This window comes from Balearica regulorum, chromosome 9 (assembly GCF_011004875.1).
Source record: "Balearica regulorum gibbericeps isolate bBalReg1 chromosome 9, bBalReg1.pri, whole genome shotgun sequence".
In the NCBI taxonomy this organism is placed as follows: domain Eukaryota; kingdom Metazoa; phylum Chordata; class Aves; order Gruiformes; family Gruidae; genus Balearica; species Balearica regulorum.
In genome coordinates, this window is record NC_046192.1 from 4,292,099 (window position 1) to 4,309,933 (window position 17,835).

A 17,835-nucleotide genomic window follows, 5' to 3' on the forward strand; every position below is an offset into this window, starting at 1 on the left:
GTGCATGTAAACAGCAGATTAGATGTTTAATTGGACAGTACTGGAGTAGTGGAAAAACCTGGTTGGAATTGTGCTTTCGGTATTTTCTTCTGTTTACTTTCTGAACAAGCCCTGATAATTTTACAGGCTATTGAATTGCTGGACAGATAAGATATTTTAACAGTGTGCTATAATTCTGTACTTAAAGGTTTTTCCTCCTGAGTGCATGAGGTTGGAGGAAAAGGAGAAATACTTCACCAGTGATTTTTATTTTTTTTCCTTAAGTTGATTTAAAATTTATCCTTTCTAGACAGGTCAAATCTTCAACGGATACAAAATGGCAAATTTCCATTGAAGCCATGGTGTTCTATGGTTTTACAGGAGTTGAGGATTTTTTTCAAGAAACATTCAGTGAATAAAGATAGAGGAACTAGCCATCTGGCTTAACACTGAATTGGAAACCTTAACATCAAACCTCTTTTTGAAAGACCCTGAAGGTTGTAATGTTGCTTAGGTGATGGAATGTGGCCTCCCATCACAGGCAAGATGCTGGCTCAAGGAAGGCTAAGCAGAGATGCTAGTACACAGAAAACTGCTGAGCTCAAGATGAAAGGCTTGTCTGTCTGTTGTTGGGTACCTTTGCCTCTCAGGGGAAGTAAGTGAAAGCTGCAGGTGTCAGATAGCATAATGCTCATACTGGTGTTCTGAGCCTGGAAAAATTGTTCATGTGTGTGTCTGTCCTTTTCTGTATCATAAATGCAATCTTTTGTAAAATAGAATGAAGCAGAAATGTGAGGGCAGATTTTTCATTAGCTGAGAATCTGGCCTGCCATTATCTAATGAAATCCTGGAAAGTGTTGGTGTGATTTCAGCCACAATAGCATCAGCTGAACTGATTAATAGAGTGCAGTGAAAGAGAAATCAAATGGCCTGAAAAGCATAACCACTCATAGTGTTTTACTCATTTTTCAAGGAGTTAGAATTGAAGGCATTATTAGGGATATAATAGGAACAAATTTTGCTTATAACTTCAGCTGATGAGGCCTGGAATTTTTAGATGTAACATGCCATATGCTTGGGAAGGAAGAATAGCCCCTGTAGCACAGACTCTGGACTGTCAATGAATGGTGTTGCTCCTCAGTGGAGTTTTTTGACTCTCTGTATAGAGTGGTCAGCAGTTCCAGTAGTGAGCCTTGCATGAGGTGAAATGTTTTATGGCAGAAATAACTGGGGAGCTCTTTTTGATTCTGGCCAAGGATCCAGGAGATGACAATATGAAAATGATAAATAAGAAGAAATTTTCAAAAAGGGACAACAATGTGTTCACAGATAGGGCTTGCATGCCACTTGTACTGTCTTTATAGTGAGCAAAGCTGCTTCTTATGCAATTGGACAAAACTTTGAGAATTGGTGAAGTTGCATTCTTTTACGGCAAGCCTGTACATTCACGATTTCACATTTGAATGCAGAAAGGTAAGAGTCTGGACTATGAAAAATGAGCATCTGAAAACATGACAAGCAGAAGAATCCCACCACAGTCTCTCTGTACAAACAAAAGAATCCCACCACAGTCTCTCTGTTTCCAATTTTGTTGAACTGTGGAGACTCTCGTCTTGACTACATGGTCACTGTGGAGCAGTGGGTTACACTTCGAAGCAGAGATCGACCATCTCTGTTGTAAGTAGGTCTGTTCTGTGGCTGCACTTTCCAGGCCAAGGGTTACAGGTTTTATCAAGTGTATAATGCAAGTTTTGTTTTCCAGTCAACAGAGATAGTAAATCCAACAGTAAACTGCACAGAATGATAGTACAAAAAGCACCAGTCACGATTGCATCAGAATTCTGTGACAGGGCCTTAAAATACCTGCAAAGCCTTCCTGAGATAGGGATTTCACAGGAATCACAAGGAGGCATTTCAGCCTAGCATTCATTGCCAAGATTCCCTTGGGATGTACTAGAATGACACTGTGACACGTTACTGCCTATCACTTCTTAAATTGGAATCATTATTTCCATGGCAACAGCAAGTGTATAATGTACCCAAGGCCTTAGGGCACTTTGGCGTATCTGATGGTTATATAAGGTTGTGTCTAGTCACAACTAAATTTCACTTAGATAAAAAGCAAGAGGTAATTTATGGTCCCAGCTTTTGATTCTTTGATAAATGAATGACCTTTCCAAGTTGTGCTTGTGTAGTGACTCAGTAAGTATCTTGATGCCGGGATGTCTTGAGCTCCTTTGAAGTTTACAGTAAGCACTGATGAAATACTTGCATTTGTTCTGGTGACCCTTTGCTCCACTCATGGTGGTAGGGTGGAAAGCGAACTACTTATGAGTGAGGCAGGAGGAACTTCCCTAAGTGAATTAAGTTTTCTTTCCCGTAACTGACTACTGTCTTTGCAGATTTCTTTCTATGGGCTTTATTTATTCAATGAATGAGTCTGACACATTAGGCTTTTCCTATAATGTCTTTGTGCTTCTGTATTTTGTGTTTTCTGCCAGGATCCCTCTGAATGACAGTGGTTCTGCTTTGCCAAAGTCAGATGAGAAATATGCTCATCTTGCTGATAGGTTCTACCTGGAAGGGATGGTTTCAGTTAGCATTTAAGATAGAGGAACAGTTTGATTTTCTTTTTTTCTTCTAAGGTAAAAAAAAATATTATTTTTTCTTTTGGTTTAATTTTAGCAAAGTAAATTACTTTCCCAGTTTCTCAGCTTAACTTACTGTGTTATATTTAAACCAGAGGGCTAAGAAGGGGAAAAAAAAAATCTGTGGAGGTTTCTGCAGTTCCATAAATCATGAGAGTGAAGCTGATGTGTTTGAATGAAATCGAAGCAAGCTTTCTGGTAATGTGTAATGTGATTACCTACAAGCTCAGAGCTTAATTTTATTTCTCCTAAGCATTCATCTGGGCAGGCGACAGTTTTGAATTAGTATCTGTGGAGCAGTTCTGGATTTTCTGGTGCTGAATTAATTTTTCCTTCCCACCACCACAAGTTCACTGAAATGTAGCTATGATTGCAGCTTATCTGCCTTCGAGGCAGAATCTAATAGGAACATATAGTAAAAATTGTGGTCCGCTTGTCCTTTCTCTTGGAGTCTCTCAAACTGGTCTGTATTGGGTATTTCAGAGGCAGCTGAGAGCACGTCCTCATGTCCCTCAGCTGCGAGGGAATGGGCTAGACTGGGAGATGTCAGAGTTCCACTTTAGGACTTTTAGTTATACCTAAGTTATCAAGTATTAAAGGTTGGTATTTTTCATTTCTTTTTCCTTTTTGCTTTTCATCTATGTGTGGCCCTTATTTCATTAAATAATGATATGTGTGTTTGAATAAAATAAAACCATTGTTTTAAAGGAAGTGAAGGAAGCAGTTAATGAAGAACAACTTCTATTTTCTAGCATAAAACAATAATTTACAGCTCACAGTAAGTTGACAGTATTTGCTGCTCTAATCTCTGTGTGGCAATATTTCAATTCTAAATTAAATGCAACTCGAAATGCCACAATAAAAAGCAAATTACAGGTGTTGCAAATGCCATATTTTACAGCTGTCCACTGTGTCCATTGTAGAGGAGATTTGATACTGCTCTGGCAGAAGTCACCAAGTGTATATTGTCTTAAAAATCTTGTTGTGTATGAGAGGAGTATGCAATCTTGAAGGAGATACTATTACATTTTTCATTAGTATTGTGTCAATTTTGGTTGTAGTCAAAAGAGAACAAGCAAGCAGCAAGACACTGTTTTAATTGCTATGAATTTCTGTTCTTTTCTGTGCATTTGTTTTATGTATGTAGGGAAAAAACCATCAGAAATATGTTCTAAAAACTTCCAGTACAGATCAGTCTGTGACACCACTCAAACATGTTATCACGTTGCTGGCTCTAGACTTCAGGTAAAATAAGACTTTATTCAAGTAGGACATAGGCATTCTCTATCAGTCATCAGGGCAGCTGGCTAGAAATCGGTGGTAACGTTCATTAAATGTTGGTCTTTGCAGCAGTATTTAGGTTGCATGTCCAACAATCATTATCATAGTGCACTTTAAATATCCATTCATGTCTATCAAATGGCTATTAAGAAATTTCAAAGAATATGAAATCTGACAAAAGGGTGGTTTGAGCTTGCACTGCTCTCTGGCTGCTGCTGGGTAATACTCTGATTCGGTAGTCATGGATGGGTTGAAAGATGAGTGACAGTATTTTGCCCTTGGAGCTCTGAGAGGGTAAGGGAAACAAGCTGTAGAAGAGGGTAGGGGAAACAAGCTGTAGAAAGCAGGTGTGTGCACTGAAGTGCTCAGGAGCACCTGAAAACACAGGTAAAAAGATTCTAATCTTTCCTACAGGAAACTGGACTGTGTCTGTCAAAAGCATTTTTAAGAAGCCTGGTACTGGTTCTGCGTTTGTTCTGTTCTCACAGCTGGTGAAGAGTGATTGACAGTGGGCTGGGGGGGTGGGTGTTAAGGGGTGGTTTGGGGTTTTTTTTTAATATACCATTTGATACCAATACTTCTTTACTTTTTTCCCCTGAAGAAGTGACCAGGGTTATACCTACAGTGCCTTGCCTCTCTTCTGTACCTGTTTGTATCCTTCCAAAGACTGCTTGCTGTAAAATCCATTTGACACTTGGATATCAAGCCAGAAGTTTCTGAGTGGTCACCAGTACAAAGTGTAAATTCAGGAATATTTCATTTGTTACTGTTAAAATCTCACTAGATAAATTTTTATGACTTCTGCTGTTGAAGGACAGGTTAGATATCATAGAGGTCCTTTTATTGGTTTCAAATCTATTCAATTTATTATCCTTATGGTATTACCTAGGACTTCTGGGATTCCTGAGCCATAAAATCTTGCCTTATTCTCCGTAACTGTATTCAGTTCTGGTTTTTGCAGCTGGGAATTCTCTTAAGTTTTGCCATCCCCAGTGCAACTGCAAAGTGTAAGCCAGGCAATTTGTGTTACAGTATCACTGTAACTATTGCGTTTGTAGGTATTTTATTCTGCATTTTAGATTGATTTCTTACCTGAACTAGGCTTCCAGGGGGTTTCTTCCTTGTACCTGGTATTTTCCAAGCTCTCCATGTTGACTCAAATGGGAGCAGAATTAGATCAACACCTGCCTTTTGGGAGCAGAGTCAAACCAATGCTGAGGTGCCTGCTTGAACATATTCTGGAAGCAATTGAGCGTTTTTACTCTCCTGCCTGAGAAAACATCATCACCTGCAGAGCAAAGAGGTCTGCACAGAGAATCCGTTTTCTAGCAGCTCATTCATACATTCTTGTGTTGATCATGTAGTCTTGGCAACATTCCTCAAACTTGCTCACATGTATTTGTGAAAGTTTCTAAAATGTTAAAGATACCAATCAATCTTCACTAGTGGACCAAGGGTACGTGCTATGCAGTTTCCACACTATAACAGTCCATTAAAACCGCTTTTCATATAGTGTATCAGACACTCAGTATTGGTAAGGTTCATGTGTTCTTTCTACACTAGAATTTACCAGGTATGATAGCTTGAGGAGCACTCATGGCTATAGATAGGTATGTCACTGCAATACGTGTTGACCAGATATATTTTCATGTAGATGACAGTTACTTATGGTTAACTGCCTGTATGCACTTAATAACCAAGAGGATTTATTATGTCTGTCAGATGTAGTGATGTGGTATCAAGAACACGGATCACAAAATGTTGCCATCAGAATCCTTTTTGAGCTGAAGATGCCTTTCACATTTCTGTAATACATGCTATTACTCTTCTCCAGATGGTGCTCCTACTGTTAGTGTCACTGGCTCCCCATCACAGATTAATGGGGCACACTAACCTTTTTGGTCTCGTAAATTGAAACCTGACTCCTCCATATTTCTTGTGCATAGTACATTGTCATTAACATCAGCACCATTAATACCAAGAAGCAGCCACTCTTCATCTCACCCTGCTTTGAATACCTGCGTGCCCTGCTGAAATAGCCATTTGTTACTTGGAGGTAGGGCCATGTGATGATTTCTGTGTAGTTTGTGAGGCCTGTAGGGAACCAACACGTAACAGGCTGGTTAAATAGCAGATAGATTTTGTTACGTAATTACCTTGCTGTTTTTGTGAACAGAGTGATTTTTTTAATTAAAATTTACATTCCATAACTTACCATGTTGATTCCATTGCTCCTTGTCCTCCGTGGACATTCTGAGTGCAGATAATTTTAATTAAAAAAAGCCAACAGATGCCTAACATGAAAAATATGAAGGAATGATATTGTATTCCTTTTTAAAAACATAATAATTGCTATGCTAATATTTTGTACTGTACTAATAGTTCATACTAGACTGTTTTAAAATATTCTTTACAGAGGAAAAGATTTTTGAAGAGAGAAAAATTAGCTGCTGCTTCTAAAGTCTGATACACAAATTCACTGAAAAAAAAATAATCTTATTGACTTCAAGGGCTTTGGATCAGACCCACACGAATAAATTCAGCAAAGCATGTGAAGTACATGATTAACCTTCAGAATGTACTCAAATCACTCTCCTCAACAAAGCACGTAAGCACTTGCTTAAATTTGAGTATTTGATTAGCTGTCTGAAGTATTCGCTGAAGAAAGACCAAAGCACTGCCGCTTTTAGCTAATGTTATCTACCTAATGCTGTCTCCTCGATTGCATCCACACGTGAATCTGTTTTGTGCAAAGTGTCAAAATGTCAATTTTTACGTTCTGTCTTCACTGGGCTTCTAATGCAGTGACAATTTAAAAAAGCAGGAGGTCACAACAGTTAATACATTTTAATCAAAGATACTAATTTTGAATTTGATTTCTAACTTTTTTTGTTTATAATAAAAAACATTAAAAAATTAAAAGTAAGCTTGATTCAAAATATTGAAATTTAATTTTAAAAGTTAATTTTATCAGAACTCTAAATTTTATTAAAAAGCAATTACAAATCACAACACAAAGTCAAAATAAATTTATTTATTTGGAAAATTTATACTCATTGAAACATTTTTCAGCTGGAGAAGTGATTTACTGGGAAATGTCTACTTGACTCTAATGCTGGTATATCACAAAACTGTTTTGAAACGAGAGCAGGCAATTAACGTTATTCTGATTCACTGTATTAAAATCAGAACAAAGCAATTGCATTTAGTTTTGCTTGTGACATTTAGGCATTCACTTTGTAGAGCTTTAAACATTTCTAGTTAAGAAATGCTTACAGTAATAAGAAGGCAAATAGAACTAAGTATTTTTTTCTCCTTGCTTTTTTAAAGGATCAGTATTCATTTAGAGTTCTAGAAATTTTTCTGTGACTGTAAATGCAGAAAAGACCGACACTTTATGCCTGAAGAGACCTCCCAGTTCACAGTGAGACAGTTTGAACTAAGCTGCCTGTAGTGAGCAGCTCTAGCCCTATCCGGAATATGTCTGATCTCCCAACGCATAATTTACATTCTAGTGTGTTCATCAAGGCAGCACTTATGCCAATAATATTTGAGATGAGCTCAGACACCAACCAGCACGTCGATGTGGAGCAGCATAGTTTCACCTTTGTGTTTTCTTAGTGAACAAACAGGAGGAAAAATCTGCAGGTGGATGTGGACTTGTTAAAGAAGAAAAAGTCACTTGCCTTCTAACTCTTCCACCTCCTTATAATGCCTGCAGTTATATCCCAGCATGCTGCCTCTGCACGATGCTCCCCACTGTCCTACAGCAAAGATCTAACTTTCCTGAGAGAAAGTGAGGCACGTATGCTCTTTTGCTGCAGAAGGCAGCCAAGCAGCAGTAGATTTGTTCTCCATAGGTATCGTCTCCAACGCTTTGTTTGCATTTGCCTGCTCTAGACCGAATTTGCATCTGTTCCAGAGGCACCACACTGTGTATAAAGTATTCAACAGACAGATGTTTGTAATAATTAGCAGATTTTGACTGCTATCCGTTAGGCACACAGCAGGCGAGGTATCTAACACTGATGTTCAATAGCCCACTAAGCTTGCTCTAATGGCCCCTGCTGAGGAAACTTATATAGTCCGTTATCAGGTAAAACAGGACAGCAGTCCTACAGCCAGTCCTTTACTGCCAGCAATCATATGGAAGGCCATGTCCCTTGATTACAAATAACCAGTCTCTGCCTGGTTCTGGGCTGTCCTTTCCCTGGTCCCCATGAACCAGCCTCTCTTCTTGTTGCTTCATGTATCAGTGCATGCAAGGGCTGTTACGGAAGTTGTACCTGAATTTGGATGGGGAAGCTGCTCCTGAGCATGGACGCTGCAAGTCCCTGAGCTGCACTGAACGCAGCAATGTGCTTGTCCTTCTAGAGAGGAGCATGCCTGGCCATGAGTCCAGGTGCTGGGTCCATAGGTCTTCTATTGTGGGGGATTGCTGTGAAGCTAGGACCATGAAGGGCATATTGACCTGATTGCTGGCAGTGTTTTAACTCATTTGTTGTATTTTGCAGCATGTCTTTTAATGCTATTGTGCTCTTCAGGGATGTGAGAGATTAGGCAATCAGGCCTTTATACTCTAAGAGAAGCAGTTGAAAAATCACAGGTACCAAACTTGTTCTTCCTCTGGCTTGACCTTCTCCTTTTTCACTCTCAACTTGTCCTATTGGCATGGAAACCACATTTTTACTTTTGTTGCCTGCCTCTCTCTTCCATCCTGCCCTTATTTAATCATCTCCTGGCTGTTTAGTCTAATGTTCCAGGTAAGTATTGCAGACAGAATGACTTGTTGCAACTCCAGCCACCCTGAAACCCTATTTTTCCTGTGTCTTCTGAAAGAGAAAATTTGCTTCCCTCATTTCAAGGCAAATTCAATGCAGTATGATAATATAAATTGAGTTTCTCCATCTCAGTAAAAGGAAAAGCCTCAGTTTTGGACCATTTGAAATGGATGTAATTGGTCCTACTAGTCGAGATCCTGGGTCACACAGAATGATGTACTGGTGTACTGATACTTATATGCCAAAAATGGACTTGTCTGGTACTGAATGGAAAGCTTCAGCCATGCAATTAAAGTGGGGTATCACCTTTGATATGTAATATACATAATATGCATGTTTTAATAAAAAACATGAGGAGTTGTAGTCGTTTCTGAGCAACTTCTACTCACCTGCTCTTGTAGAAAATCAAGATTAAAGAATTATATATTAGTCAATTTTGACTATCCAACTGTAGTTCTCCCAGAGGGGAAATATTTCAGGATCAGCATCTTATACAGTACAATAGTCCTGAAAGTTTAGTACATATTTGTAGATATTTCTACAGCTGTCTGTAGGTAGAAAAAGAGAGCAAATCTGATCACTAGAACATTATGATTACTGTCCTCCTTTTGTTCTATGATTCACGTAAGAATTTATCAGCTAGTAAATTATATATTGCTAGGTTGAAAGGCCGTTACATTAGTCCAGGGTCTTAATGTTTAGGTGCTCCAAAATACTGATGTCTATCAGCAGATAGTAAGAGAACGACCACTACACCTGTATCTGGCCAGAGGAACATCTGGATGTCTAATATCCAGAGGTTTTAAGGTCTTCTCTATTATCACCTGCTATTGCAGAATTATATTTTCTGTGCTTTCAAATCCATGGAAATTGTTAGAGAGATCCCTGAGGTTCTTTATCAAGGATGCAAATTGGCAAATGAGTATCTTCTGATGCAGAAACTCTTGTGAACCCTTTTGTGTGAAATGAAATAAAAGTCTGTTTATATTGCTACATTAATTTCAATTGTTTATCTGTGAGACCAGCCTTGAGGAGAGAGGAGGGAAAAATGACTTTGTAAAAAGTTTGACAAAACAGATTTAAATATGGCTTCTTGTTTGGTTGGATGGTTGGGTGTTTTTCCTAGAAGATTTTTTTTCTGTTGCCTTTAATTACATCTCCATGGGTTCATTTCCTTGGCAAGCTTTGAAAGAGAAAGAGTGAGGAGAGCTTTTATGCCAAGATGGTTTCTCCAGGTTCTTACTAATCCATACTTCATAGTAGCTTTATCAGTAATTGGTTTGGGTATGTTGGCAGTGCTTGATAGCTTTCAGCTGGGTTTGTACAGTCAAACACATTTTCATAATCTACAGAATATTGTTCTCTTAGATCTTGCTTGTTGTTCTTTTCCAAAGTAACTTTTTTTTTTTTCCCCAAACATTGCAATGTCTGATGTTTGTTGTTCCATTGTAATAAAATTTATGGCATAGCTTAGATAATGTTTAGGGGAGTAAACCCCATACATGTACTGTGCTTCCTACTAATTACAGAAGGCGCAACTCAGTACTTCTGGGACAAAACAGAACCACTTACTGAAGAAAGGAGAAGTCATCATGAAGGTGGTCTGTGCTAATGAATATTGTCATTATAACTGACATTTAATTAATATATCTCTGGATCCACAACCCAGTGTAATGTCAATGAATTATATCATCAGACATATTTCATCCTCACTGCTGGGAAGGTATTTAGCCAACAGGTCTAAAAAGTTCTGTGGCACACAGCAGTAATTGAATGTTTGGGTAATTTCCCATTACCTACATGTGTCAGCCTCTTTCAGTACTTTGAAAATTCCACAGCTCAGCAGGAGGAAGTGGCAAAATGCCATTTGCCCCTGCTGAACTTGATGACATGATGGTTTGGGAGTGGACATTTCTTTCTATTGCAGATAGGGCTGTGACCATGAAAATTACTTTGGATAGAGTCAATGATGCAAAGATGCTATAAGCTGATGAGGGTAGATTTGGGATTTGAAAATCCAGGAAAAGTAAAACTGAAGGAAGCTACTAATGTTCATGTATGTAAAGATTCTGAATACAAGAGATAAATAAACTGCCCTGCATATTGACTGTGCTAGGGAGAAAATGTCCTACATTTAGAGCAGGGGAGAGCTAGGACAAAGCGTTGAGCAGGAGAGTTGTGTGCTGAAATAGATTGCTTAGGAAAGCAATGATGTCTTTGGTCAACAGAGATTTGTAAGAACTGGCTGGACATGAGGTTTTAAATCGTCTTTCTGCTGACAGAAAGAGGAGATTACAGGTTCTGGTGGCAGCAACAGAAGTACCAGACTGTGTGCTGGTTTTCTAAGATTTCTTAAGTCCGTTGAGCTCCTCTCTATAAAACCTATTTTCAGATTTTTCTGTGGGATGAAGATTTTGCAAAAGGCATGTTGGTGAAAGGCGGTGGCTCTCTTCCTGAGGGTCTGTGAATCTGCACAGGGCAATGTGGCTGTGAGGTCCCCTGGATGGTGTAGACCCATCACAGCCCAGCCATTCCCTGTCAGCAGCGTTCCCCAGGTGACACTCCTCTGTAGCTCTGCCACCACTGTGCTGGTAATGCCACCGAAGCATGTCAGATGGGGCATTGCCACCAGGGACTCTGTTGGAGGGTGCAGTGCTAAGCACCATGTTCAATGTCCCCAGGTCTCCTGGCATATGCCACAAACATGATAGGAGTGGTGACCATAGCACACTGATGAAGCGTGGGGTGGGCTGGGAGGCAGAGGTCACTGTGAAATGGACTGAGCTTCCTAAAGAATCAGCAGCCGCTGTTTCTGGTTGGATACCAGAGCCCTTACATCCTGGTACAAGATATTCAGAGGCTAGAGGTGGATCAGTGAGAAATTCAGAAGGCCTGGCTCTGAGCTGCTCCTGCTGTTAGCTCAGGTCATGGGTGTTATCTCATGCCAGAGCTGTACCCCCAAGCTGTCCATGGTAGAAGAGGGGAGAAACATGCACACCCTGGAAAAAAAATACTTCTAGCTGTCTTTGCAGTTACAGAACAAAGCCTATTTTTCTTCCTAGTTTTGTCATTCCTCTTTAAATTTGACCATTATTATGAATAATGTAAATGAGCAATTGCCACCTGGGGTAAGGCTAACTAAAATGTTAAATGTGACTTTAAACAGCCTGTCTACCACTACTTCGTCATATTATATATTACAGCCATCGCTTGTTTAACTGGAAGGCTGCTTCCTGCTGCTTCACAGCCATTGGGGTAGCACCGACAGAGCCGTGTGTGCTGGGGATGTGAGCTGCATGCTGCAGTTAGCAGTGATTAATGGATGCAGTTATAAATAAATAAGTGTGTACATGTGTATAGTAATCTTTGAAGAAGATTATAAAGTGCAATGTCAAAGTGAAAAATCTAACACTGGGACATCTCTGAAGAGTTAGCGACCCCCTTTGGATCCTTTCACTGTCGCTCCTTCATATCGTCAGCTTCTGCTGCTTCATTGCAATCCGTAGCTGCTAATGCGTTTATAGGAAAATGACACTCAGTGGGAGAGGCTGTAAAACGGTGCTTAGTGTTTGTGTGGAGAAAAAGATTCATGTCTTTTCAAAGGGAATTGTGAAAATGCATTTGTCAATATGCATGAAGTAAATGAAGAAGCAGATATGTTTAATAGGTTGCTTGTAGAATGAGAATATGGTTCCCCTCTGAGACAGGCTTTATCGAGGCTCTGCCTGTGTGTGTGACTTTTTTCCCTGCCTTAAGAGCAGTACAGTGATACCAGTACCCCTGCAGAGTTTGAGTGCAAGCACAGCAGGGTACTGAAGGGCACTAACTGTGGGGAGGGTTTGCGGTTGTGGAGACCTTGCACAGTCCCCCGAGTCTTCCATGCAGTGCTGCCATCCCTCCTCCACTCCCCATCTCACTTTGAATCTTACAGCCTCACACACATCAACTCACAGTTGTGCATGGCAGGCAAGAAACAACAGGCATGCACTGAAACGAGAGAGGATCCGACTGGATGTAAGCAGAAACTTTTCCCCCATGAGGACAGTCAGGCATTGGGACCTTTTGTCCAAGTAGGGTGTACAATTTCTATTTTTGGGGGTTCTCAAGCCCGGTTTGGGTAAAGCACTGAGCAACCTCAGCTGATCTCATTGTGGACCCCGCTTTGAAACAGGAGGTTTTTCCAGCCTGGATTACTGTGTGACTCTGAATCCTTCCCTGCCTCACAGGCTACAGGGACTCTTGAGAGGGTTGGGCTGGAGGCTTCTGTTGCACAAAGGGACTAGGCAGGATCATTTTGGTCACAGATGTAAAGGTTTGATTGTAGGGTATGAAACCAAAGGTAACCAGTAAAAGAAGTGCAAGATGACATAGGATGGGGAACCCTCCTGGAAGGATACTGGATATGGAGTTTCTCCTCTGGGAACTATATTAACAGCCCAAGGAACCCAGCCCTTGTCCATCAGCCTTGTCTTTGCGTGAGAGCTGAGCAGACCTTCCTGTTTCTGTGTGCATGCTGAGCCAACCCTGCTGGAATGTGTAGAGGAAGCACAGGCTTACTATGGGAACACCAGCTACAATGTGCTCCCTGTCTCTCTGTAAATCTTCCCAGCCCATTTGTGGCATGGAAACTTCACCACCAGAATGGAAGAAGGACTGCCAATACAGATCCAGGTCTCCCACCTTCAACCGTACTGCAAAATTAATGAGGTTCACAGAGGAGACAGTTGATGCGTACCCTAAAGATCATGGTCAGCGCAGTGGGACCAGGAGGAATCCCTGTCATGAATCGTGGCCTTACAGGACACCAGCACTGAGAAGAAAGCAAGCATACCTGTGCAGGCTTTCTGGCCACTCTGCTGTTGGAGTGGGTTTTTCCTTCTCTGTTGCACATACCCCGCTGGTGGCAGATACTGTGCTCCTTCACTATGCTATAAGCTGGAGACTTTTAAGAGAGGTTGAGTGACTTAGATACCCCACATAATTCAATTGAGTTCCTTTGGGCTTGTTGAAAATTCCCTGTTGCTCAAGTCTCTGTTTAATACAATTCCTTAGCTGATATATAGTTGAATTCCTGGCTGTAGAGCGGCATGCAGGCAGTAATGCGGTACACAAGACACATTACCCCCAGGTGACTTTGGCTGCTGAGGCTCCCATCCTTTTTCTGTTTAGAAAGGACTTAATGGGTAAAGGGAAGGAGGAGCAGTGCTCAGTATGGAAATTACCCTCCCTGTTAGTGAGTCATCAAGACCTCAAAAGAAATTATCATGAATGCTGGTAAATCAGTGTCCTAGCAGAGGGAGCAGAAGATGGAATACTAGTTAATGGCTGCTACAGCCCACCCACTGGCATCAGAAAACAAGTTGGCCGGCTGCTCAAGCAGCCATCTGTCATTTCGGTGGTGAAGAAGGCTGTGTACTCGTAGCAGGCTTCAGTCTGAGTGGTGCTCATGCTGCTGGTGCTAAGACACTTTTGCCACTTCTGACTATTCTCACTGACAGACTAAAAATCAGAAAGTCTGGCATCCAGTGGGGAGACACTTTTAAAAATGAGGTGATTGTAAAACAGGTATTTTCAGTGTAAGTAACTGTGATTGGATCACGCTGCTTAGCTGCAAATCCGAAACCAGAGGATATTCCCTGGATGGTTTTAAAATTGCCTGTTTCATGATTGCAGATAAGTTTGAGGCATAGTGGTAAGGAGCTGGAGATTAAATTGCAGACTACATACAGGATCTGGAACTGTTACAGCTCCTTTTATGAGCTCCCCAAAATGTCGCAGTCAAAACGAGGGCCCCTGTCAGTAAGAAACCCAGGAGCCTGATTTAGGGGGAGGGTAAGACAACAAGAAAGGAAAAAAGTTTTAAAGTGTCTGATACATAACAAATAGAAGAAAGGGGAGGATGGTGGGTTGTAAAGCACTAACTGAAAATTCAGGGAGAGGAGGAGTAACAAAAGATGATATCTAAGTCACCAGCCAGACAATCAGAAGACCTGGGCCGGGGGGGGGGGGAGGCTGAAGGTATATTAAAGTGCAAGAAATATGTAGAGTTGCAACAGTCCATTCCTAGGAAATGGTAACACTGCCAGTGAAAGCATAGAAGAGGCAATTTGCAGTAACTGTTTCTTATCTTCTAGTTAAGGAAAGGCAAGATGATGTATCCCTTTCATAGGAGAGTGCGACATTTTCACCTCTCACAATGAAGAATGCGTTAAACCTTGGCTACTGAAGTGACACTTCTGGAGTTTGGCAAATGTAGATTAACTCGCATCCTGTAGTTGTAAAAGAGCTGGCCAAGGACTGATATCATGGAGGTTTTTGGGTTTTGTTGTTTTGTTTTTCAAAACTCCTAAAACTCTGGGAGAGTTTCAAGGCACTAAATGGAAATAAGTGTTTCAGAATTTGAAAAGCAGAAATGGATTCATCCATGTAAATAAAATTCAGGTAAATGTAAGTCAACTTGATATCAGACTCAGACAAAACAAAAGGAGGACAAATACATGAATGTTGTAAAAATGGTTAAAATTGCCAAGTTCTTTAATACTACTTGATATTGGCTTGTGAAAAAATGGTCCCTGCTTTTGGATAGTATTATAAGCTTATTGGATTAAATCAATACTGTTTGTATAATGTACTTTTGCTTGGCACCTTGGAATATTTTGACTGAGAAACATTACAAGATGACCTTCGTTCCTATTAAGTTTTATTTCTGGCTGATAGGTGTTGAACTCTAAGAGCAGCTAAGTCATTACCATGCTGGTGTGCTTGTAGGGAGATCCTGCAATATTTTTTCAGTGACCTGAGAGACACTGAACAAAGTTTGCGAATGTCACAGCAGCTCTGGAGTTATAAATAATTAAAAGACGAGATCACTGTTGCAGGTGTAAGAGCTAGAGACACGTTGCAACATGGCAAAATGTAAATTCATCTGCCTGCCTAGGAGCAAAGAAGGCAGCATACCAATTTAAACATAGACTGAGCTTTCTGTTTGTGCCCACCTCCCACCCCCCCCCAAATCTCAAAGTTCACAATTGCTTAATATTTGGGAATACCACTCCCAAGAAAAAGTTCCCTTCTCTGTTCAAGTCCCAGGAGCTTTCTTGGCTGGCTGAAGCTGGCAGGCACGGCCCTCTGCTGGGCTGTGGGCCTGTGCAGGCAGGACATGCTGTGCACAGCCCTTAGGACTTGCATCAGGAAGAGTCTGAACTGGGAGTAAATCCAGATTATTGGGCTGACATAGCTCTGGGGGAGGAACACCAGATGTGGGCCCTATGTTGAGTGGGTCAGAGTCACAGTGGTAGTTTTGGGTGCGTTGGATGCCTCACTTCTCTTTGGACACCTCTCAGGCCGACGCCACCTCCTGGTCACCATCATGGCATTTGTAGCCACTTTTCCACAGGGGCGGCCTCCAGGGCTTTGTTCTGGCAGGGAAAGGTAGGATGGGGGAGGCAGCATTGAAACGTCACTGAAAGGACTGGAAATCATGCTGTTATATTGTATCTCTGGAAGCTGGAGCTTTTGAGTGAAGTGAGGAAAAGGAGGATGATGTCCCATTTTGAGTGGCTGTGTGAGGATCCGGTCATGATAACAGACTTCATCACAACCAGTAAATCTATGAGAAGACCCAAGATTTAGTGGATGTAGCTGGATATGTTAAAAATTTTGAAGTTAAAAATGAGTGACAAATATTTAGCGGTAGGGATAATTAATACCCAGAAAAATCTTTCTAAAAGTGTACTTGGACTCTTCACTGCTGATGATTTGAAGACTAAAGCTGCCTGTTGTAGACAAGAATTGAGCAAACACTGAGGCCTATGTTATGCAGGAGAACGTCTCAGTGATTGCAGCAGCCCTTCTTGGCTGCAGGATCGGTGATGTGAAGGGTAGTGTGAAGCCAGGCAGATGCAGTAGTAAATGAGCTGATCATCTGAATGAATCCCCTTTACCCACTTGAATTATGAGGATAGGATGCTTCTCACTGTGATGACACTCAAACTTGGCTCATCCTCATCAGTGTGTCTGATGTACTGTGTGCCTTTTTGCAGAATCTCAGGAGATGCTAATCAAGTTGTCTTTTCATCTCCTAGCTAGCAGCACTTTTAAGGAGGCACTAAGGCAATACTTCAACACATCATTTGCTCCTTATTTTTGGGGAGGTGATGGGGGATACTTTAAGTCACCAGTTAGTACACAGCAGTAGCTCTTGAAGACAGTTGTCTTCCCTAGTCCAGTAAAAGTAGTAGTAGAATGCGAAGTCCTATGAGAGCTAAATGAAAACTAAATAAGAATCCTTTTCTTAATTCCCAGAAAATTAAATTAAAAAAACTGAATCAAATGTCTTCTGAGCAAAGGACTTAGTCATTGCTTATTGTCTAGAGAGCCATACTGCCCCTGCAATCAGTATTCTCAGATGTTACCAATCTGCTTGTGTTTCTTGGCTCTGTAAATCCATATCTAACTCATGGTTTTTACCAGCTATCACCACCACTATTTTGCAAATCAAGGTTAGCTTCTTCAGTGCATTATTTCAATGCAATACTGGATTCAGCTCTGGCCTGCCTTCTTCCACCCTCCATATGGGTCAGCTTTTACAGGAAGAGTGTCTGGAAAACTCTTGAGCTTGGTGTTTGTTCGTGGGAAGTTTATATATAGTCTGGGTATTAGGGAGAGAGGAGAATGCTTCTGCTGATGTTGGAAAGTAAGGAGATAAGAAATCATCTGTAGTTTTTGTAGGATGACAGTCAGTGAAATAAAGAATACAGTAAGCAAAACAAGTACTGTGGAATCTCAAACTGCTCATACACAGCAGTGTGTGGTGCAACCAGTAACACCTGCAGTAAATATGTATATAATAACCTAGTCCTTCCTTCCTTATTACCAAGCTTTAATAAAAGTACTGCAGCAAAATCTGACCCTGACCTTGCCACCCCCGCCCCACAGGTGGATTGAGTGGCCAGTGTCTGACATAGATTTGTCAGAACAGATCATTAGAGTCACTTCTCAGAGTTGCAGGCCGCGCTTTGGCAAATTCAGTGGTCTGGGGCTTAAGGGTGGTTTTGCAGTAGTAGGGTGAGTCCCCTAGGAAAAGCCAAGCATATGCATGATTTTTTGCAGTGTTGGAGGAACTCAAAGAGCCCCTCAGCAGCACA

At 41.0% G+C, this 17,835-nt stretch overlaps 1 long non-coding RNA gene across 1 annotated transcript in view; it reads left to right on the forward strand.

The window, feature by feature from the left end:
• The window catches only part of LOC142603014 (uncharacterized), an 83,488-nt gene that overhangs the window by 7,536 nt on the left and 58,117 nt on the right, over nt 1-17,835 (forward strand). The gene's annotated exons all lie outside the window — the stretch shown is intronic.